This window comes from Giraffa tippelskirchi, chromosome 6 (genome assembly GCF_054371585.1).
Source record: "Giraffa tippelskirchi isolate mGirTip1 chromosome 6, T2T-mGirTip1v1.2.pri, whole genome shotgun sequence".
NCBI classification, from domain to species: Eukaryota; Metazoa; Chordata; class Mammalia; order Artiodactyla; family Giraffidae; genus Giraffa; species Giraffa tippelskirchi.
The window spans coordinates 72444059-72466799 of NC_137280.1; the positions used below are offsets into that span (position 1 = coordinate 72444059).

A 22741-nucleotide genomic window follows, 5' to 3' on the forward strand; every position below is an offset into this window, starting at 1 on the left:
ACAGTAAACAGGTCAGTTGCCAGAAGTTAGCGAAAGAGATAGATGAACAGGCTGAAAGTGGACAATTCTTAGGGCAGCAGAACTACTCTTCATGACTTTAAAATGGTATTTTGTCATGTCACAATGAATTTGACACACGTCATTACAAATTTTTCCAAATGCACAACATCAAGAGTGAGCCCTGATGTAAAATGTGGACTCACGGTGGTAAGGATGTGTCGATGTAGGTTTACCAGTTGTAACTGACATACCACTGTAGTACAGGATGCTGATGGTAGGGGAAGCTGTGTACGTGTGGAGACAGGGAGTACAGGGGAACTCAATTTTTCCATGAACTTAAAACTGCTCTAAAATTAAAGTCCATTAAAAATAAACAAACAAGGCTTCCCCTGTGGCTCAGTGGGAAAGAATTTGCATGCCAATATTGGGGACACAGGGTCGATCCCTGATCCCACATGCTGCAGAGCAACTAAGCCCATGCATCATAACTATTGAGCCCATGCTCTAGAGCCTGGGAGCTGTAACTACTGAAGCCCGGGTACCCAGAGTCCTTGCTCCACAACAAGAGAAGCCACCACAATGAGAAGCCCGAACACTGCAACTGGGGAGTACCCCCGATGACCACAACAAGAGAAAGCCTGCACAGCAATGAGGACCCAGTACAGCCAAAAACAAATAAATAAACAGCAAACAAGCAGCCTCCCATGTAGTTATGTGGGCCCATCATGGTCCTATCTCATCAGTCCACCACAGAGTCAAGAAGTCATTTCTAAATAGAAAATCTGATCATGGTATCCACTACCAAAAAAACCCTTCCAGGGGCCTTTCAACAGCTCACAAATTAAAGGGCTCTGAGCAACAGGTTAGCAAACATTTCCCTTCCTGCTTTAGGAATCTGACCACTGGATAAGCTTTCTAAGTCTGTTTCCCTGGAAACAGATAATGATGTGAACTATATCGCTAAACAATATCGCTTATTGTAAAATGACTCCTGCTGGGGAGACTGAATCTGGACTGGGAGAACTATGGGTATCGGATGGAGGTGCCTTGTTTTGGAATTCTCTGAACTTAGAGACCTCCCATGCTGAGCGTGTGTTTCCAAGGATCCTAGAAGCTCTCCCTACGGAGTTTTTACAAAAGACAAATGGCTCCTTACAGGCAGGAGGCTCTTAAGCCAGGGTGAAACTCCCATCATTAATGTGGGCTGTTCCTCTTTCCTCCAAGCTGTCTTGCATGTGCTTATTTCTTTGTCACTGACCCACGTTCTTCCTTCAATCTTTCCCATCATCACATCCTCTGGGAACTCTTACCCAGACCTTGCCCCACTCGGGGTAAAGCGCTCCTTCATGTGGCTTCCGCGTCACCATGGACTTCCTCACTCTATCCTATTATCCTCTGTTTTTCTCCCTGTTTCTTCACTTGAGCCCTACTTGATGGTCATGGTTGCAAGGCCTGCCACTTGACAGCTGCCAAAGCCATCTCTGTAAACCTAAGCTGATGACATCACTCCTAATGGCAGGTGTTTCTTGTTTGTTATCTAAAAAAAAAATCTTCCCTTTCTCTCTAAATGGAATCTTGACATTATCTGGCTCAGTCACATACCACAATTAGCATTCTACAGACACCCTTTTGGTCAGTAGAGGGTCACAAGACCTAGTTCAGACCAAGCAGATGTTAGTGGAAGCCTGTTGGATGGGATTATGAGAAAGCAATTGTTTTCTTTAATAAAAGAGAGAAACCTGGTGACAGGAGTCTTACACTCGTCACCCTTCCTATACATCTGAAATATGGACACCATGCCTGATGGTAGAGAAAAGACCTCACAACCATGAATCTGAAAAAGAAAGTTGCATGCTAAAGATGGCACAGCAGGAAACTGGGCAAAACATCAAGCTGTGTTCTTCATGTCTTCCTGCAGCCAGTGGTAGAAGACAGACCTGTCATTAGATAAAACTCCATTTGGATAACCTACTGTCGTTAGGTGTCTATTGTCACAGCTAAACCCAGTTTTTGCTGACACACAACTATATATAATTCATTCTCCAACAGGATAAAATCCCAAACCACTGCCATGCCACCTCTTACCATCTCAGAGCCCACATACCTTATCATTCTCATCTCCTACCACCTCCTCATCACCACATGCTCTCTGAGTCCCAATCATTCTAAAGGGTCCATTAGCAAGTACCCTGAAAAACCCATCTTTCCACAGGAACTTGTCTTTGCACAGGTTCTTCTGACATGGAATACTGTTTCCCACTAGTTGGAGACATACAACTAGTCTACCAAGGCTGGGTCACCTCCTCTATAGTCTTCCGTGATAACTCCTCCCTCCTTTGAATTCCAGAGAGCACCCTATGGCTGATTTTGTTACAGCAACTAGTAAACTAGTAAATTACTTTCAAATTATTAATCATCTGCCTTCTCCCTCATAACCTGAAACCCAGAGAGCAGTGATCTCACCCTATCAGGCATTCAACACATGTTTAAGGGCGCCTCTAAATCTACTGCTTCCATCTACTGAAGCTGTGACCTTCAGCTTCTCCAAATTATTAAAATAATGGATAGAGATAACCCTAGGGCCACCATAGCATTCTGTATTCTAACAAGTGTCCCACCCTTGGGTGTGTGAAGAATAAAATCCTAATGGATCCCTGGAGGAGAGCACTTTGAAGATTAAAAACAATAATATATGAAAAGTGCTTACCACAATGCCTGCTAAATAAGTTCAATAAATATTAGCTATTGGGATGATAATGATTGTGTCTTTGAATCCTCAGCCCTGGACTTGACCCAGGGTAAGTACCCAGTAATATTTTCTGGATGTAGAAATCAAACAAAATTCAGGTTTATTCTTGGTTCTAAATTATAAAGTATTCTGAAGTCCCAGCCTAAAATAATATAGAAATCATAATGGTATTCCTGGATACCTAATTTTCCCACCAAAATATCCCCTGATATTTCTCCCCTGGAGCTTACCCCATTAGGCAGACTCAGTGCCTGCTTAAGACAGTCTGTCTCCAAGCACTGTGAGACCTGGGGCAGGAGCTTTCTGAGAAGGTTCTCAGTGGAATCAATTGTGCTGGCAGGACTGGGCTAATAATAAACAAGGCTGAACAATGCAGCTGGTAGTTGGAACTGGATGTCCTTGGGCCTTTGGGAGTTTGGCTCGGGATTTTCCATTCTTGAGAATTTAATCATCCTGTGCAACTTCCACGGGGGCTCTCCAGACAAGCGAGGGCTGGAGAGAACTAAGTGGCCATTCACAACCAGTGCTCAGCTCAGGGTGGCGAGGCTGCATGAGCAGCTCTCAGCCTGTGCTGGTGGCTCAGAGGAAACCTCAGAACTTCCCTAATTCTGATCCATCTTGTTCCAAAACATTTGCATCTTGACATACTGGGACCACCCTATTCTGTGGGTCACTGCACTGGGTCGAACAATAAAATCCTAATCGAACGATTCAATGATATAAGCATTTAAAGTACACCTACGGTATGAAAGCATTTCATGCAAAGATGGGCACAATAAAGGACAGAAACGGTACGGACCTAACAGAAGGAGAAGATATTAAGAAGAGGTGGCAAGAATACACAGAAGAACTATACAAAAAAGATCTTAGTGACCCAGATAACCACAATGGTGTGATCACTCACCTAGAGCCAGACATCCTGAAGTCCAAAGTTAGGTGGCCTTTAGGAAGCATCACTACGGACAAAGCTAGTGGAGGTAATAGAATTCCAGCTGAGCTATTTCAAGTCCTAAAAGATGATGCCATTCAAGTGCCACACTCAATATGCCAGCAAATTTGGAAAAAATTCGGAGGAAACACAAGCTGGAATCAAGATTGCCGGGAGAAATATCAATAACCTCAGATATGCAGATGACATCACCCTTATGGCAGAAAGTGAAGAGGAACTGAAGACCCTCTTGATGAAAGTAAAAGAAGGGAGTGGAAAAGCTGGCTTAAAACTCAACATTCGGAAAACTAAGATCACGACATCCGGTCCCATCACTTCATGGCAAATAGATGGGGAAACAATGGAAACAGTGACAAACTTTATTTTCTTGGGCTCCAAAATCACTGCAGATGGTGACTGCAGCCATGAAATTAAAAGACGCTTGTTCCTTGGAAGAAAAGCTATGACAAACCTAGACAGCATATTAAAAGGCAGAGACATTACTCTGCCAACAAAGGTCCATCTAGTCAAAGCTATGGTTTTTCTAGCAGTCATGTATGAATGTGAGAGTTGGACTATAAAGAAAGCTGAGCACCAAAGAACGATGCTTTTGAACTGTGGTGTTGGAGAAGACTCTTGAGAGTCCCTTGGACTGCAAGGAGATCCAACCAGTCCATCCTAAAGAAAATCAGTCCTGAATATTCATTGGAAGGACGGATGCTGAAGCTGAAGCTCCAGTACTTTGGCCACCTGATGTGAAGAACTGATTCACTGGAAAAGACCCTGATGCTGGGAAAGATTGAAGGCAGGAGGAGAAGGGGACGATAGAGGATGAGATGATTGGATGGCATCACCAACTTGATGCACATGAGTTTGAGCAAGCTCTGGGAGTTAGTGATGGACAAGGAGGCCCGGTGTGCTGCAGTCCATGGGGTCACAAAGAGTCAGACACAACTGAGCAACTGAACTGAATGGTATGAAAGCATTGGGGATAAAGATGGATTATGAAATAGATTCAGTTTTCACACTGCTCACAGTCTAATATGACAGAAAAAAATATGTAGAAAATGCCTCTATTAAAAGAATAAATAAAGTATATATGAAATAAATAAGGGGGAAAAAGAGAGCATCAGACAAAGAACAAATTCAAAAGAAACTTGAAATTATTTCTTAGTGGAAGAAAGCCCAACAGAAATAACAACAGGAATTACCTCCTCATCCCTTCTTATTTTAAAAATAGGGAAACAGTAGCCACTATAGAGAACAGTATGGACATTCTTTACAAAACTAAAAATAAAGTTACCACATGACCCAGTGATCCCACTCCTGGACATATATCCAGAAAAAATGAGGAACTCAAAAATATATGCACCCCAATGTTCATAGCAACATTATTTACAATAGCCAAGACCTGGAAGCAACCTAAATGTCCATCAATAGATGAATGGATAAAGATGTGGCGTGTGTGTGTGTGTGGAACACATATAAATGGAATATTACTTATTCAGCCATAAAAAGAATGAAATGATACCATCTGCAGCAATTGGGTGAACCTAGAGATTATCATACTAAAGTAAAGTCAGACAGAGAAAGACAAATATCTTATGATATCACTTATATGTGGAATCTAAAAAATGATACAAACTAACTTACTTACAAAATAGAAATAAACTCACAGACACAGAAAACAAACTTATGGTTACCAAAGGGGAAAGGGTGGGGGAGAGATAAATTATGCATTTGGGATTAACGGATATATACTGTATATAAAGTAGATAAACAACAAGGACCTACTCTATAGCACAGGGAACTTTACTCAATATCTTGTAATCACCCATAAAGAAAAGGAATCTGAAAAATAATCTATACTACTGCTAAGTCACTTCAGTCGTGTCCGAATCTGTGCGACCCCACAGACGGCAGCCCACCAGGCTCCGCTGTCCCTGGGATTCTCCAGGCAAGAACACTGGAGTGGGTTGCCATTTCCTTCTCCAATGCACGAAAGTGAAAAGTGAAAGTGAAGTCGTTCAGTCTTGTCCAACTCTTAGCGACCCCATGGACTGCAGCCTACCAGGCTCCTCTGTCCATGAGATTTTCCAGGCAAGAGTATTGGAGTGGGGTGCCATTGCCTTCTCCGAAAAATAATCTATATATATACATATATTTAACTTAAAAACTTTGCTGTATATCTGAAACTAATACAACATTGTAAATCACCTATGGTCCAATGAAAAGTTGCTTGTTTTGAAAAAAAATGGGCCTTAGAGAAGCAAGTGAATTTGTTTCCGTTCACATCATTCTGTGAGCACTCTGCCTGCATTTCTGTTTTATAACTCAGCTTCATGAAAGGGCTTGGGAATCAGAGGGCCCCAAGTTGGAATTTGTATTCTAAGTGTGATAATTCGTGCAATTTTTGGCAAGTTACCCCATCTCTCTTAGCTTCAGAATCTTCACTTGTGAAAATGGTCTAGAAAGAATCCTTTCAGCTCATAAAACTGTTGTGACTGTTTTCCACGAGAAAATCCACATCAAGCGGCTGGATCAGGGCAAGTGTTCACATACGTGTTGAAGGTATATATACATTAGTAAATGAATGAATGAAGGTTTAAGTGCACTGTCTGGAAGAAGAAATAAAACAAGTTACTACTGCCTGGTGTGTCTGGCTTCCCCTACTCTCCCACCGCAAAAATGTAAGTCCTGAGAGAGAGAGACCAAGTCTGTCTTCTTCTCAACAAGATTCTAGAATGTAGCATGAGGCTTGGCCCAAAGTATGTGCTTGAGTAAACTTCTTTTACTAATAAAATAGCTCTTCCTTCTCAATTCTTTTGCTCTGTGTCAGGCATTTTTCTAAGCTCTGTGCCTGTGGGGGGCATATTGTTCAGGCCACCTATGAGGAAAGTGGCCTTGCTACCCTTCTATTTGACAGATAAAGCAACAGATTCTGTCCCAAGAAAGAGACAAAGAAGGACTTAAGTCAATGTTTGATATGCAGACAGTAACATTTATTGAGTCTTGCAATATGCCAGATACCATTCTAAACATTTTACTTCTATTAATATTTGTTCTTTAATCCTCACAAAAACCTGAAAGCAGCACTATTTTTATTATTTACTCATTCATTTTGCAGCACTGGGTCTTAGCTGCAGCATGTAGGATGTTCCATCTTCCTTGCAGCTTGTGGGATCCTTACTTGCAGCACGTGAACTCTTGGTTGCAGCATGTGGGATCTAGTTCCCTGACCAGGGATGGAACCCGGGCCTCCTGCATTGGGGGTGCAGAGTCTTAGACACTAGACCACCAGGGAAGCACCAAGAAATACTATTTTTTAATCCCAGTTTTATAAATGCATAAATAGAATGACAGTGGGGATGAGTAATCTGCCCATGGGCACACAGGTCACCAGGAGCAGAGCCAGGCTTTGAGCAGAGCCTCACTGTCACACTCAGAAGCCTTGAAGGGGTTAATTCTGTGGTCAAGCTGCATCCAGCTCCTGTGGGAGGCCAGAGAAGATGATGGAGTCAGCCTTCAGAAGAGCGTTCATGCTCAGTCACATCTAACTCTTGGACCCCATGTACTGCAGCCCACCAAGCTCCTCTGTCCAGGGGATTCTCCAGGAAAGAACGCTGGAGTGGGTTACCATGCCCTTGTCCAGGGGGTCTTCCCAATCCAGGGATCAAATCTGCATTTCCCGTATTGGCAGGCAGATTGTTTACCACTGAGCCACCTGGGAAGCCCCTCAGAAGAGTGGAGAAAGGTTTTTCAAGAGATGATGACAGTAAATCTGAACCAATGAAGAAGTTGCCCAGATGAAAGTGTGTCAGGCACAGATGCATGGAACAATTTTATGGACTCTGAGGGAGAAGGTGAGGGTGGGACGTTCTGGGAGAATAGCATTGAAACATGTATATTATCATATGTGAAACAGAACACCATTCCATGTTCGATGCATGTGACAAGGGCTCAGGGCCGGGGCAATGGGATGATCCAGAAGGATGGGATGGGGAGGGAGGTGGGTGGGGGGTCCAGGAAGGGGAACACATGTAAACCCATGGCTGATTCATGTCAATGTATGGCAAAAACTATTACAATATTGTAAAGTAAAAAAAAAAAAAAAAAAGAAAGTGTGTCAGGGTATGATGTGGGGGTGTGTGTGCAGATGTTTATGTGCATGTGCATGTGTTTCTGTGTGTATTCACTCTCCATCTCTCTGGCAACCAGAAGCAGGATCCCAAGATTTTCTGCAGAGGAAAGCTCAAGCACAGTGCACACTTCATTCCTGCCATGACTCACATTATATGTCCCTGGGTGCCAACCCAGCCTCAGTTTTGACTTCAAATGAGATGTATCTTAAAGTAACATATTGATTTAAAGTTTAGATATATACATTAACATCCCAGAAGCTTTGACACATACATTAATCACTGAATTTTGAATGAAAATTTCCAGGAGGACATGCAATTAAACCACACAAACAAAGAAAGCAAGACAGATCTGCCACTTCAGTAAGTATATCTTCTTTCATTTTGGATGGAGATAGTCAACAAAGTATAAACTGAAAAGGCAAACACTTAAAATTCAAACTGCTTCGAACACAATTAAAGAAGACACAGGCTTCTCTAGATTACTTTTTTCTTCCTTTTTTTAAAGGTCCCTAATTCCATAAGTGTCTTTTCAAGTAAACATGCTGTATGCCTTTCATGCATAATCCAGAATCAAAAGATGCTGGAAGCAGACCTGTATTAAAGGTCATCAAATAAATCCTCTTCTCATCTCCTTCATATTCCAGGTCAAACAGAAGCTCAATTTCATTTCTCAAGTTTAAACAACTGCGTGGTTAAAAGCCAAATATTTTGACTGAGTAGTTTTTGGCTTTTACTTTTGGTCTTTTGTTTTGCTTTGCTTTTATGATCTATAGCTTAATTTTAAATGCCCTTCACAGGGGACACCTATGGGGTGGCTGAAAAGGAATACGCCTTTTCAATAAGCCAGACCAATTTCAGGGACAATTCAGGCTTCCTCTCTTGCTATCTGTGGGACTCAGCAAGTGATTTTCCCCTCTTTGTGCCTGTGTCTCCTCAGCTTTAAAGACCACTAGTAACAACTCCTGCACAAAGATTAAATAAAACCATCACCAGGGAAATATTTACGACAGTCACCAGCACAAAGAAGGTATTCAGAAACAGCTTCCTTTCCCTCTCATCTGTACTACATAGAACTCAATATCTGCCTGTCACTTTAAAAGGATTGATGATCTTTTTTTTTTTTTTTGTCTCCAATACATGCATGATTTTGGAAAGAAGGAGGAAAACAGAAAGCCAAGGAAATCTCATTCTGATATTCAGAAGCAGTTATATTAATATTCATTTAATTCTCCCAAAGGTTCACACCAGTCAGCATGCTAAAAAAAAAAAAATCATGCTTGATGAATTCTACCTTGGGCACAAGATTCCAAAGATAATCTTATATTTAAACATTTCCTCTAAGCAAACTGAAAAATGCCATTTATTCTTCGGTGCATTTTATATTCTGATTTAAAATCAATAAGGTTTCACAAAAACCACCATTCAGTCATCCACTCTTCCCCTGTAGTAATACCTCTGCCGCGAGGATGTGTGCCCAGAAATTAATTTTCAAGATGGCTTATACCAAATGCTTTAAATATCAAATACTTTTATATTTAATTTTAGCAATTTTCGATGTAACTCATTTTAGAAATTATACTCCCATGCCTTCTTTCAGCAGAGTTTACAGACTGTAATTTAGTTCTTCCTTAATGACTCACTGTCACACTTTGGAACATAACTTATTGCTTTGTGCTATTATGCCTTGATGCACTCAAAGACCCCTCAAGGCTGAACGTCTCCAAGTTCCTTCACTCAGGATCCAAAGGCTCCACCTAAGGGATTTCCCTTCATCCACCCCATAGAGAGGCTCTATTCAAACAAGAGTCTCATTCAGGCTCTTCAGTTTTCATAGTAGGATGCCAACCTCACCATTCTCTGTGTGTGTGCTTAGTCGCTCAGTTGTGTCCAACTCTTTGCAACCCCATGGACTGTAGCCCACCAGGTCTCTCTATCCATGGGACTCCCCAGGCAAAAATACTGTGGGTTGCTGTATTCTCCTCCAAAGGATCTTCCCAGCCCAGGCATTAAACCTGACTCTGCTGCGTCTCCTGCATTGCTGGTGAATTCTTTACCCACTGAGTCATTGGGGAAGCCCTCACCATCCTCTGAGATGGCATTAAAGTTCACAAATGAGCCTTTACTTACAGTAAACACTGATTAATCACCTATAGCATGTCAAATACTACAATAGTGTTGAGTTTGGTTTATTTTTTCATTCAATTTTCATTAACGTCTTCTTATGGATTGCCTGTTGTTTCAGACTTAAAGAAACTAAGATCAATACAGGTAATGTAACACAATATCCTCAAGAGAAGTTGAGATTATGGCAGGGTTATCAGAAGAGCGCTGCTGGAATTACATACCATAGACCCATAAGAAGGGGATTCATAGAAAAGAGGGATAATGGATGAACCTAGAGATTATCATGGGGATTCCCAGGTGGCACCAGTGGTAAAGAACCTGCCTGCCAATGCAGGAGACAAAAGAGATGCTGATTTGATCCCAGGGTATGGCTTCCCTGGTGCCTCGGACACTAAAGAATCTGCCTGCAATCCAGGAGACCCTGGTTCAATTCCTGGGTCGGGAAGGTCCCCTGGAGAAAGGAATGGCAGCCCACTCCAGTATTCTCACTTGGAGAATCCCATGGACAGAGAAGCCTGGTGGGCTACAGTCCATGGGGTTGCAGAGTCAGACATGACTGAAATGACTTAGCACGCACAGAGATTATCATACTAAGCAAAGTAAGAGAAACACAAATACTATATTGTATCACTTATATGTGGGATCTGAAATATGACACAAATGAACTTATCTACAAAACAGAAACAGACTCATAGACATAGAGAAAAGACTTGTTGCCAGGGGTGTGCAGGAGAGGGATGAATTGGGAGTTTGGGATGAACAGATGTAAACTATTATATATAGAATGCATAAACAACAATGTCTTACTGTACAGCATAGAGAACTATTGATATATTGAATATATAAGTGTAAAATATAGCAAGCAAGCTAAGAGAGGAAGCTGGGTTCAATAGATTATTTGGTGCATCTATAACAAGCATGAGGAATGAATGAGTATATGGCTGAGTGGAACAGAAGAAAAGCTATCCAAGCTGAGAAGCTGAAAGCCAAGGTGCTGTAGGGGCATTTAGCTGGACTAGGAAGGCATCCAACATAACAGAAGGTGCTGAAGAAAGCAAGACCCAGGGACCAGAATGAATGGAGACTGGACAGCAATGTGTGAGCAAAAGACCAGTCTATGACTGGTCAGGCGAGGAGGCACCAGCGTAGCTGGCAGCCCACCGCAATTTTCCCTGACCAGCAGTGCTCTAAGAGAAGAGTAAGGGGGAGATTTCCCTGGTAGTCTAGGGTTAAGACTTGCACTTTCACTGCAGGGGGCATGAGTTTGATCCCTGGTTGGGGAACTCAGATCTGGCATGCCGTGTGGCATAGCCAAACATAAATTTAAAAAAAATTATATTGATGCAAAAAAAATCCATGATGAACTAAATTTTTTATTTTTTTAAGAAATATATGAGCAACAGAAGGTGTGGCTAAATGGGGAAAGGAACCCACATCAGGGCTCCTTGGGTTTCAAGCATTACAAAGTTTAAGGAGATCCTTTTAGTCATGTTTTCACAACTGCCTTATGGCAACAGACACTCTAAGAGGATCACAGAGTTGTACGACTGAACATTGTGAGCCCCCCAAGAAGCAGCTATGCAGAGGTTTGTTTGTCTTAAATGAGGACTTGGAGGGAGCTCTAATGGAAAGAAGTGGAAGCATCAGTTAGAATGTAGTGGACCTACTGGTGCTTCATCCTGCTCCCCTCCCCCACGTTCTTGTGTGCCCATCACTGAGTCACCATGTTGGCTGATAACAACCCATTATTGCTCTGTCCTCCAAAGGGCTTTCCTGAGCTGACAGGAGCTGCTTGCCCCAGAAATACTTGGGTAAACAGATCTCCCAGAGTTGGATCCACGAAAATGGTCTTGCTTGCTTCATGATGGAAAGCTGATCCGGCTGAGCTTAGGTGAGGCACCCACACCTACGCCTGCCTTCTTCCCTGTCTATTTCTGCTCTCCTCCCTCCCTCTGAGGTTTCCACTGAGAGCAGCCTCTCAACCAATCACCTGTACAAGATCCATCTTGGGATGTGACAGGTAAGTCTGTGTCACAGAGCCTGAGACAGAAAGCAGGGGGGACCACTCCACGGAGGTCGCATAACTGTCCAGGGTCACTTGGCTGATAAATGTCAGAACTAGGATAACTATCCAACCAGGTCTGTCTGGGACTGAGGGTGGTCCCAGGATGCCAGACTCTTAGTTTGCAAACTTGAACAGTCCTCAAGAAAAAAAAAGAGAGAGAAGTTGGTCACTGTAGTCAGACTGGGATTCAGTCTCAGGTCTAGGGAATTTCCTGAAAGTCCAAGGGTGAGGATTCCAGGCTTTCGCTGCTGAGACCCCAGGTTCGATCCCTGGTTGGGGAACTAAAATCCCACAAGCCATGAGGCGGGGCCAAAACAAACCAATCCAAGGCGGTCACATTCTAAACAGCCCCCAGCTCTAGAAAGTGTCTTTCATTTACATGCGTGTCGGCTCATGTATAACCTAGGCAGCTACTCGCTCAGCATCAACACAGAACACACCACCCCACGGTGCCCACAAAGGGATGTCTGTAGGCTCTGAAACCGTCCCATCTCTCTCCTAGAACACAGATTCTTAGCTGGGGTCCATGGAAGGGTTTCAGGGGATCCATAACCCTTCTGATAAGGTTGTTCTTTCTTTCTTTCTTTCTTTTTTTTTTGGAGAATGACTGCAGATTTCATCAGATGCTCAAAGTGATTCTTGACATAATTAAGGTTAGAACCATTGTCCAGGAACACCTTGCTTTTATTTCCAGATTAAGTTGAACAGTGGGGCGCCGCACCTCTGTCTCATACTTGTGGGCCTCAAGCAGAGCTGTTTCCCACTTCAATGGCCAAACACCCACCTCTGCATTTACCAGAGCACAGTGGGTGGGAGTCATCTACCTCCATCCCCAGGTTGTCTTCATCTCAGTACAGGGAGAAACTTTTCTTTTTTTTCTTTTTAATTTAAATGGAAACTTGAAACATATTCGTCACAGCTGGCTGAGGAGACAGGAAGGGGAGGTTGTTCCCTGCAGGGAGCGGGTGCATCAGGGACCAGGAAGTGTTTCAGTGTCCCCACCTGATGATCAGGAGCTCGGAACGGCACTTAAACAGGACTGTGGGTATTTGTTTTAATTGGAAGAGTGTTATTCTATTACTAGAGATTCCTGGTATTAATTCCTCTGTATGCACTTTAATGAATATGGGCTCTATGCTCACTGAGTGCCAGGAAATCTCTTCTAGGAACTTGGTGCAGCTATAAACATGACAAACTCCCTGCACCATGGAGCTTACCATCTTGCAATGGAGAGAATGAATTTAAAAAAAATAACAAGCAAATACATATGTAATAATATTAAAACAGTTACACAGTGATGAGTGATATGGAGAAAAATGAAGCAAGCTCTGAAGGGCTATTTGACTAGGGTGATCCAGGGAGACCTCTATAAAGAAAAGACTGGATGAGGGGAAAGAGCCCTGGAAACATCAGGGGTGACTTTCCTAGCCAGCAGTGTGGAGACAGAGTAAAAAGCCCTTAAGGGAAGAGGAAATTCTAGAGTGTGTGTTTTCTATTTTTTTTTTTCTTTTTTTGAATGAGTTGAATGGGCAATGTTATCAACCTTGTGAGTCTAAAAGAACACTTTTATTTCCTCATTCTATATACTTCCCTGGGGTGATCACTGCTACTCCCATGCTCTCAATTAACATCTATGTGCCGATGATTTTCTGAGTTCAGATTCAAGTCAAGAACTCCTTTCCAAGCTTGACTGATACCTCTAATTGCCTAAAACATACATGGATTTCCTCACAGACCTAAAAATCTACTTATCCAAAATAGAAGTCATCATTTCCCCCTCAAAATCTCTTCCTTCCCCTGTGTCCCCAGGCCATCGAACAACATCAAGGCCATTCCATTAGAAAACTAGTAGTCATCCTTGATAATTCTGTACTTTAAGATACTGTATATTGAGTCATCCATACTTCCCAACATTCAACTGCCTTAATATGTCTCAAGTTTGTTCTTTCTTCATCGCTGTGACCTTAACCATGGCCGGGACCATCACTACCTCCTGCAACAGCCTCCGATCAAGTCTCTACACTTCTCGACTTGCTCCCCTCCCATGTACTCTCTCTACTGCAGCCAGAATTCAAAATACATACCTATGTCTGTCATTTCCCATTTTAATATCCTCTCACAGCTGAATGAAGCTGAAGGCATCACATTTGCTGATTTCAAATGACATCACAAAGCCATAGTAATTAAAACAGTATGGTCATGGTATAAAAACAGACACATAGAATGGACAGAAATAAACTCACAGTTGACTAATCTTAGACAAGGGTGTCGAGAATACACAATGAGGAAAGGATAACCTCTTTAATTAATGGTGTTGGGAAAACTGGATTCTCACATGCAAATGAATAAAACCAAATCCTTATCTTACACCTTGCACAAAAATCAACTCAAAGTGGAGAATATAAGATTTGAAGCCAAAAACCTCCTGGAAGAATACATAGTGGGGATGGTTACTGATGTAAATCTTGGCAATGACTTTTTTGATACAGCACCAAAAGCACAGGCAACAAAAGTGAAACTTAAATAAGTGAGACCACATCAAACTAAGAAACTCTGCACAGCAAAGGAAACAATCGACAAAGTAAAAAGGCAACTTACAAAATAGGAGAAAATTTTGGAAGCTATATATCTGATAAAGGGTTAATATCCAAAATATCTGAGGAACTGAGACAACTCAATAGCAAAAAAAAAAGAAGATAAGTGTTGACAAGGATGTGGAGAAAAGGGAACTCTGGTGCACTGTTGTGTTGATGGGAAGATAAATCAGTACAGCCATTATGGAAAACAGCATGAAAGTTTCTTAAAAAAAATTAAAATAGAACTACCATATGACTCAGCAATCCCATTTCTGGGTATATGTCCAAAAGAATTGAAATCAGGATTTCAAAGAGATATCTGCAGTCCCACACTCACTGCAGCATTCTTCACAACAGCTGAGGTACAGAAGCAACGGAGCACATGTATGGATGAATGAATGAAGAAAACGTGGATACAGACAATGGACTATTACTCAGTCTTTAAAATAATTAAGGAAACCCTGTCATTTGTAACAATATGAAAGGAGGATATAATGCTAAGTAATATAAGCCAGACACAAAAATTCAAATGTTGTAAAATCTCACTTAAAGCTGAAATCAAAGATAGTCAAACTCACAGAAACAGCGAGTAGAATAGTGGTTACCAGCAGCTGGGGGAGGGGCACATGGGGACACATTGGTCAGAGGTGCATGCATGCTAAGTCATCTCAGTTGTGTCCAACTCTTTGTGACCCCATGGACTGCAGCCCACCAGGCTCCTCTGTCCATGGGATTGTCCAGGCAAGAATACTGGAGTAGGTTGCCATTTCCTACTCCAGGGGATTTTCCTGACCCATGGATCAAACCTGCGCCTTCTGAGTCTCCTGAATTGCAGGTGGGTTCTTGACCACTAGGGCCACCTAGGAAGTCCTTGGCCAAAGGTACAAAGTTTTAGTTTTGCAAGATGAGCAAGCTCTGAAGAGCTAATTCAGAGAATGGTGACTATGGGTAACAATACCGTATTGTATACCTGAAACTTGCTAAGATGGTAGATAACAAGTGTTCTCTTCACATTTGATTTTAGTCTTTCAAAGATCTCTCTAGCTGCTCTGTTCAGGGTATAGTGAAGGAGCTCATATGGAGCAGTGATGCCCATTTAGAGGCTCTTGTGTCAGTTCAGGTGACAGATGAAGGCGCTGAGTGCGGTAAAGATGTAAAGAAACCTCTGAGTGCTACCCATGATCCCTCCCTCCTCTTGACCTACATTCATGGTCAAAAGGCCTTACAGTGTTCCTCTGATATTTTTCTGACAAAGGATGTAGTTTGTTCATTCAACTGACCCCTCTCCATCTCTCCCTCATTAGGATTCCTGCTCTCACTATCCCCTATCCATCACTTCTCTTCATCTTAATCCCCATTCTTGAATTCAAGACTCTTTTTTTTTTTTTTTGATGGCACCCAGTGGCATGTGGAATCGCAGTTCCCCGACCAGGGATCAATCCTGTGTCTTAGAAACAGGAAGTCCTATCCACTGGACCATGAGGGAAGTCCTAAATTCAAGACTCTTATCTGAAAAGTCTCCAGAGAGGCCATCATATTTCTGGCTTGAACCATCTTCTCGACTCCAAACTCGATTCTGAAGCTAGGGAGAGTTGTCTGTCCACTTCTAAACCTCTCCATGTTTACCAAGACCTTCAGGCTAGAGGACAATCTCCTTAGTTGGCCTCAAAAGACCCTCCAAGATGCGCCCCTCTTCAGTCCCCAGCCTCAACAGACACCGCTTTACTTGTGTTCCAGCCCTGCCCATTCATATCACTTCCTCACTACCTCCAGCCTCCACGGCTTTACACGTTAACTCCTACTGAGGGCCCCTCCTTCCACTTGGAAATTTTTGTAGATTTCTTTTAGGCTCTCTCTCTTCTGTGAAGGCTTCCTAGGTGGCACTAGTGGTAAAGAAACCACCCATCAATACAGGAGACAAGAGAGATGAGGGTTGGATCCCTGGGTCAGGAAGATTCCCTGGAGGAGGGCATGGCAACCCACTCCAGTATTCTTGCCTGGAGAATCCCATGGACAGAGGAGCCTGGTGGGTTACCAAGGGTAGCAAAGAGTCGGACACGACTGAAGTGACTTAACACAAATGCACTCTTCTGTGAAGACTTTCTTAACAGTCCCTCCCAGGAAATGTATCAAATATCTCTCCTCTTTGCTCTCCAGAACCACGCCTTGCCCGGTTCATTCTTCTGCTTCCATGCCTGATCCCCAGCTACCTGGGGCAGGTCTTGGCCTTGTTCATGGGTGAAACCCCTGCCCTGGTGTGATGAGTGACACGTGGCAGGCTCTCAATTCAATTTCCTGACCGGGGCACACACTGTGCCATCCAACCACATCACAGGTGGAGGGCCATGGGAAAGAGCCCTGGCCCAGCTGGCCAATTTCTTTTGTGGTGCTAAAACCTCCCTCGGGAATTGCTCCTGAGGTCAGTGTGCAGCCATCTAGAAATGATTCATGCTTGAACAGAAATATTTGATGTTGCTGAGCACCCAGAGTCTGGGAAGCTCAGCGAATATTAGGGATATCCGTGAATCCCCTCCAGCTCTCGCTGGTAACACAGGGCTTCATCCACACAATGTCTTATATTTTTAATGAAAGAGATCTTCTAGGATGGACAGAGCAGCAGACCATCTTACTTGAGGCCAGATAAGAAGCACGAGTGGGACAAGGAGAGATGGTAGGGTGCATTCAATATCTGCTCAAGTCCCGTGATCATGGTGGGGACTCTAGCCTTCTAGACTGGGGACAATTCTAAAAGAGGAGAAATATGGTGGGGAGGAAGTGGATATACATGCATGTGCTGTGCTTAGTCACTCAGTTGTGTCCGACTCTTTGCGACCGAATGGACTGTTAGCCCATGTATTCCCATGGACTGAAGACTTTGTGCACGGGGATTCTCCAGGCAAAAATACTGGAGTGGGTTGCCACGCCCTCCTCCAGGGGATCTTCCCAACCCAGGTCTTCCACATTGCAGGCAGATTCTTTACCAGCTGAGCCACCAGGGAGGCCACGTGCATTAAAATGTAGTATTTGGACAAGTGACAAGCTTTGACCCAAAAGACAGACAGAGGGCCCCAGAAGTTACCTTGGTGAGGAGAAACGTTAATTAACAAATGGAAATACTGAAAACAGGAAGATGGGGCCGCTGAAATCACCCAGACTGCTTATAGATGAATAAACAGGGGCCCACAAAGGTGAGGAGGCCAGGTCAACCGTCCTGTGAGCAGAGTTAGGTTCAGAGTCAGGATGAGCACGTGGCACTCAAATCTAAACCCTGAGCTTATCCCACTGTTTCCTGGTGTCTTACGTGGAAAGAGGGTTCCTAGAAACCACCATCTTCGTATTAGTAGCTTTTCTTCCCCTGCTTGCCCTCTGCCCCCAACTCCCTCAAAAAGATAAATGAAATAGAGGGATACAGAGACAATGCATTTGGGGACATTTCTCAAAAAAGTTGGAACTTCTATTATGGGCAATTACATCTGTCATTTGGAAATTACAGATATCGTGGATTATGTGCCAGGCATGTCACTTTTCTTATAACGTATGCCTTGCCAACCCATCGTGAAAGGTAGCTACCATTATAACAGTACAGAGACAAGGCAGATGGCTGAGGGGGCAAAGGGACGCACTGGAGGTCACAGAGAGCTAACAAGCATAGGAGCCAGGATCTCTAGCTCACTTCGTCTTACGCTGTGTAATTAGACATAAGAGATTTTGCTCATTTTCCAGGACCAAAAAAAAAATGAAAAGAAATAAGGTACTGGGATTGCTTCTTGCTGCACAGCTGCCCATTCACTCCTAGCACTTGGCATCTTTGTGAGATGGGGATCACCATATTTCACAAATGAGAAAACAGGAAGACCAAGTGTCCTAGTTCCGGGTCCTCTTAGAACCAGGATTCAAATCTAGGCCTTCCTGATCCAGCCTATGTGCTTTTCCATTACACTGGAGCTGAAATCAAGGAAAGATATTGAAGGGAGAGAAGTACATTTTCAGTTTGAAATACTCTGTCAGATGTTTCCAGCAAATGTTATAGGAAGGCCATTCAACACCAGATTACCATTATTCTAAAGTACCCACTCAAAAAGATATGAGCATTTTTAAGACAAAATATGTGTTTTTGTTCTCCTTCACTCTGCTTCAGCGGGTTGACCCTAAATAACGCACAACAACTCAGCAAGCATCCTTCAGGCTTACTGCACAGACTGAGACTGAGGCAGGCAGCTCGGTCAGCCTTTGTGCAGCCTCTTCTGGGGCCAGTGGTCATGCTACAGGTAAGGCTTGTGCACGCATTCAACAACCGTCCATCACGACAGCAGCTGTGCCAGGTGCAGGGACCACAATTGGGATAGAATAGAACCAAGATCTTGCCCACAGGAAGCATGAAATCTAGAGAAGGAGTGATGAATGCAAGCGACGACAACATGACACAGCACAAGCTGTCACAGAGCAGGTCCAAAGTGCTGTAGGAGCACAGGGGAGAGCCCAGAAAGGCTTCCTGGAGGAAGCGGCATTTGAGTTGGGTCATGAATGGAAAAAGGAAATGAGAAATGCTCAATTTGAGGCAGAGAGACCAGCATGAACAATATCAGGGTTAGAACAGAGCAGAGAATGGTATGAAGACAGTCCAGCCATGACATCAAGCTGTAAACCTTCACATTAGGCAAACATTTGGTAAACATTTGGCATTACAGAGCACAGCTGGATGAAGGTGAACTTTGCCCCAAGGAGCTCACGATGTGTCCAACATATCCATCTAACCAACACTGAAATGAGTCCCCACCATGTGCAAATCACTGTTCACAGGGTAAAATGCTTAGTCCAGCCCTGTGGAGAGCAAACCTCAGTGTTCCCAAACTAGATAAGGAGCGCGTTTGATGCCAAAGCCCTTGACCTTCAACATCTGCAGGCAAGGATGACATGCTGTGTTTCCTCTGATAAAGCCCTTTTTATATTTCCCTGAGTGTATCTTGGACCAGACTACAGGGTTTCAGCTGTGAGTCACTGACCAATATTACTACTCCTTTTTCATAGCTGATGTGCGTTGAATGATTTGCTGATCTGAGAAAGGGAGTTTCTTTAGAAAACAATGATAATTCTTTTTATTTGCATGAGACATTAGGTTTTGAAAAGTTCTTCCCCATCCACCCTCCCCATCATCCCACTTGACTGTCCCAAGAGCTTGGCAAGTGTCAAGAACTGTCAGCATCCCCATTCCACAGATGAGACAAGGGAGTCTCAGGGAGGTGGGGAAACTCAAGGTCACACAGCAAGTGTATGAAGAAATCAAGGCTCACATCCATGTTTCCTGGCTCCCAAATCATGTCCTTTCTCTACACCTTACCATCTGCCTGGAATACAATAATATCATCCTCATTAAGACACAAATCCCAAATGAAAGGCTGGTCAAATCACATCCCCACAGGCAACATAACTACAGCATAAATTAAAAGCCCAATTAAAGAACATGGCCTTTTAACTGGGACTTATCACTATCCCCAGAAGCCCGAGTATAAAGAGAGAGCCTATAAAAGTCAATGGCTGCCCATCTCAGAAATTACCCAGAGACCCACTTACCCATATGCAAAGAGACATTAGACCCAAATTATTAGACCCAACTTCATCTCCCTCCTATACAGTTTTCTGGAGCCCTGAGCCCTGCTGAGCTGAGTTTGGAATCATGCCCAAACCTTTGCCCCTCTCTCTGGTCTGCATACAAGGTTAACAGCCCATCACTCTGGGAATAGCACTGGTGCCTCTCAGCTCTGACACATCCCCTAATATCAGGAATAGCAGAACCTAATGGAAAAACAATGCCTCCGTAGTTCAAACAGAGAACTGAAGCTGAATTCTCTAGCTGTTTGAAAGTGAAATAGTTTGCTCATGGCTGCCGTCCTCTTTGGCCAAGGGGACAAAGAGTGTTATTATAATCCCTGGAAGTCTTATTTTGCTGACAATAGTTGTAGGGACGGCTGGACATGAGTTAAGCGAAAAAAAGAGGGAAGTTTTCGACCGTTCATTTATAATTTTTTATCTATTCCCACTCCACCCCTTACGACCAAAGGCAATCACGTGATAAACTTCAGGGATACCCCTGGGTCCAAAGACGGTAACAGTTACCACTCCCCCTTGTCTAAATATCCCTTCCAGTTGCTAGGCTTGAAACTGACTTTACAAAACAAGACCTGGTGAGCCCTCTGCTCCCTTTCCGTGTCAAATGCCACCCACCCGTGCCCCTGGCCAAGCCACAGGGTCAGCCTGGACCACAGAGAATCACTACCCCTGCCTCAGTTCGCCCCAACATGGTCTTCTCCCCAGCCTGATCTGGGTCAAGGGCTCCGAGAACCTGCCTGCAGAAGGGTCGGGATGGGCCCTCTCAGCCTCCATCTGGGACTTCCGTGGGGACCACCTCATTAACCCATCGTCTCCCCACCAAATCTCATCAGATTGCCCCTCATACCCTCTCAAGACGTGTCCAGATGTGCCCTGAGACTAGAAGACAGAGAGACTTGGGGAGACAGAAGGAGATAAAGCACATTTCGCGGCGGCGGAATCCCTGTTAAGTAAGAAAGGCATCCAACTAGCAACCACGCTTCCAGAAACATCACTGCCACAGAGGACAGAGTTTTGCAGCTGCCGACCCCGGAGCGCTCCCGCTTACCTGTCTTCCCACTGCAGGGCTCCCCTCTCTCACCTCCTGGGCGACCAGCTCCTCGGTCCCTCACTCAGCTCTTTCCGCCTCCTCCAGTCGCCAACACTTGCAGCGGCAGTGGGAGGACCGCGGAGTCCGGGCACCTGCGAGCTGGGTCTCGGGTCCCCGCAGCAAGGCTGCCTGGAGGAAGAGCGAAAGGCTGCTGCCCTCGCCGCCGCCGCCGCCGCCGCCGCCGTGGTGCTGATGCGGTTGCTATGGTTATGGAACTCCGCAACTGCCCCCCTCTCGGCGCAACAGCTGCCCGGCCGCGGCCTCTTCCGGGGCAGCCCCAGTGAAGCGGGGCCGGGTGGCAAGGCTGTCAACGCTGGCGAAAGGGACCCGCCGCCACCACTGCGAAAAGGAAAAAAAGGACCGAGCGCCCGCGCCCGCGCTCTTGGCTCGCGCCCGCTGGCTCCGCTCACCTTCGCGCCCTCGCTTCTCCCCTTCCCTCGCCGGGACGCGGCCAGACCCCGGCACCCGGCGCGCAGCGCGCCCTCGCGGCCTGGAGAGCCGTTCCGGCCGCCGCCGGCTGGCCCGGCTCTCCGCAGCCCTGCGCAGCGCCCCGAGGCTGCGCGTCGGGCGCGGAGGCGCGGCGCTCCCTTTCCCCAGCCTCGGCCCTCTCAGCCACGAGTCGGCGACTGGAGCCCGGGGGGCCAGGCCGGATGCCCAGAAACCAGACCCCGCCCGCTAGCCCGCCCGCCGGGCCCGTGGAGGGGGGCGCAAGCAGCTCGAGACCCGACGCCCACCGGCTCCCGCCAGCCAGTCCTGGCCGCGAGCATGCTCAGTCTTCGCCTCGGGAGTTGCCCTCCTGAATTCAAGACTAGGATTCCCCCGGGAAATAGAAAGGTTCTCTCAAGACCTCACTGCTCCCTCCCCCGCCCTGGGAGGCGGAGGACGAATGACAGGGGTTAGAGAGGGCGGCAGTGATGGTCAACTTTGAAGAGGGGCCCAGGGGCAACACATGAGATGCCTGAGAAAGGGTTAATGCCCTAAGCAATCAATATCTCCAATACAGTCAACAGTGGCTGTCAATCAGTCGAATAACCCATCATTGGCTAGTCACCTACTTCATGCTGGACATTAAAGATTCAGACATGTCTACCATTTGGTCCACGGAAGAGGGGGAGAAGATTGAGGAGAGTTAAACCGACTCCCCGTCTACTGAGCATCCTTCACCAGGCACTGCACATGGAGAGGTCTCTAATTCTTGCCATCTCTGTTTTAGGAAGGACTCCCGACACCCATGATACAGATAAGAGCCTCAAAGAAAAAAGCCAAGATTGGGACTGCGGAGACCCATGCTTCCTCCTTTAGACTGGATTGCACTAATTCACAATCCAAGAAGAGCTGTGCTTGTAACCAAACAGTTACAACCAGGGTGATTAGCGTCTAACCCAAAGGAACGTGCCCCAAGACCCAGTCTTCCCATTCACCCCCAATTCCTTATGTAGTAAAATAGCATTATGGCTTAT

General features: G+C 44.8%; 1 protein-coding gene and 1 long non-coding RNA gene across 16 annotated transcripts in view; one reads left to right on the forward strand and one right to left on the reverse strand.

The window, feature by feature from the left end:
* Positions 1-22064, reverse strand: part of FAM135B (family with sequence similarity 135 member B) — a 252056-nt gene extending 229992 nt beyond the window's left edge. For 3 of the 15 annotated variants that reach the window (XR_014057507.1, XM_081503749.1, XM_081503757.1), the window contains exon 1: positions 21240-22064. The gene's annotated coding sequence lies outside the window, so the exon portion shown is untranslated. The remainder of the gene's footprint in view (positions 1-21239) is intronic. The other 12 variants (XM_081503751.1, XM_081503745.1, XM_081503752.1 and 9 more) reach the window with 10 other exon arrangements.
* Positions 21518-22740, forward strand: LOC145511106 (uncharacterized). The gene is made up of 2 exons (XR_014057512.1): positions 21518-22115; positions 22495-22740. It is a non-coding gene; the product is annotated as an uncharacterized LOC145511106 (long non-coding RNA).
* Position 22741: the final 1 nt, after the last annotated feature.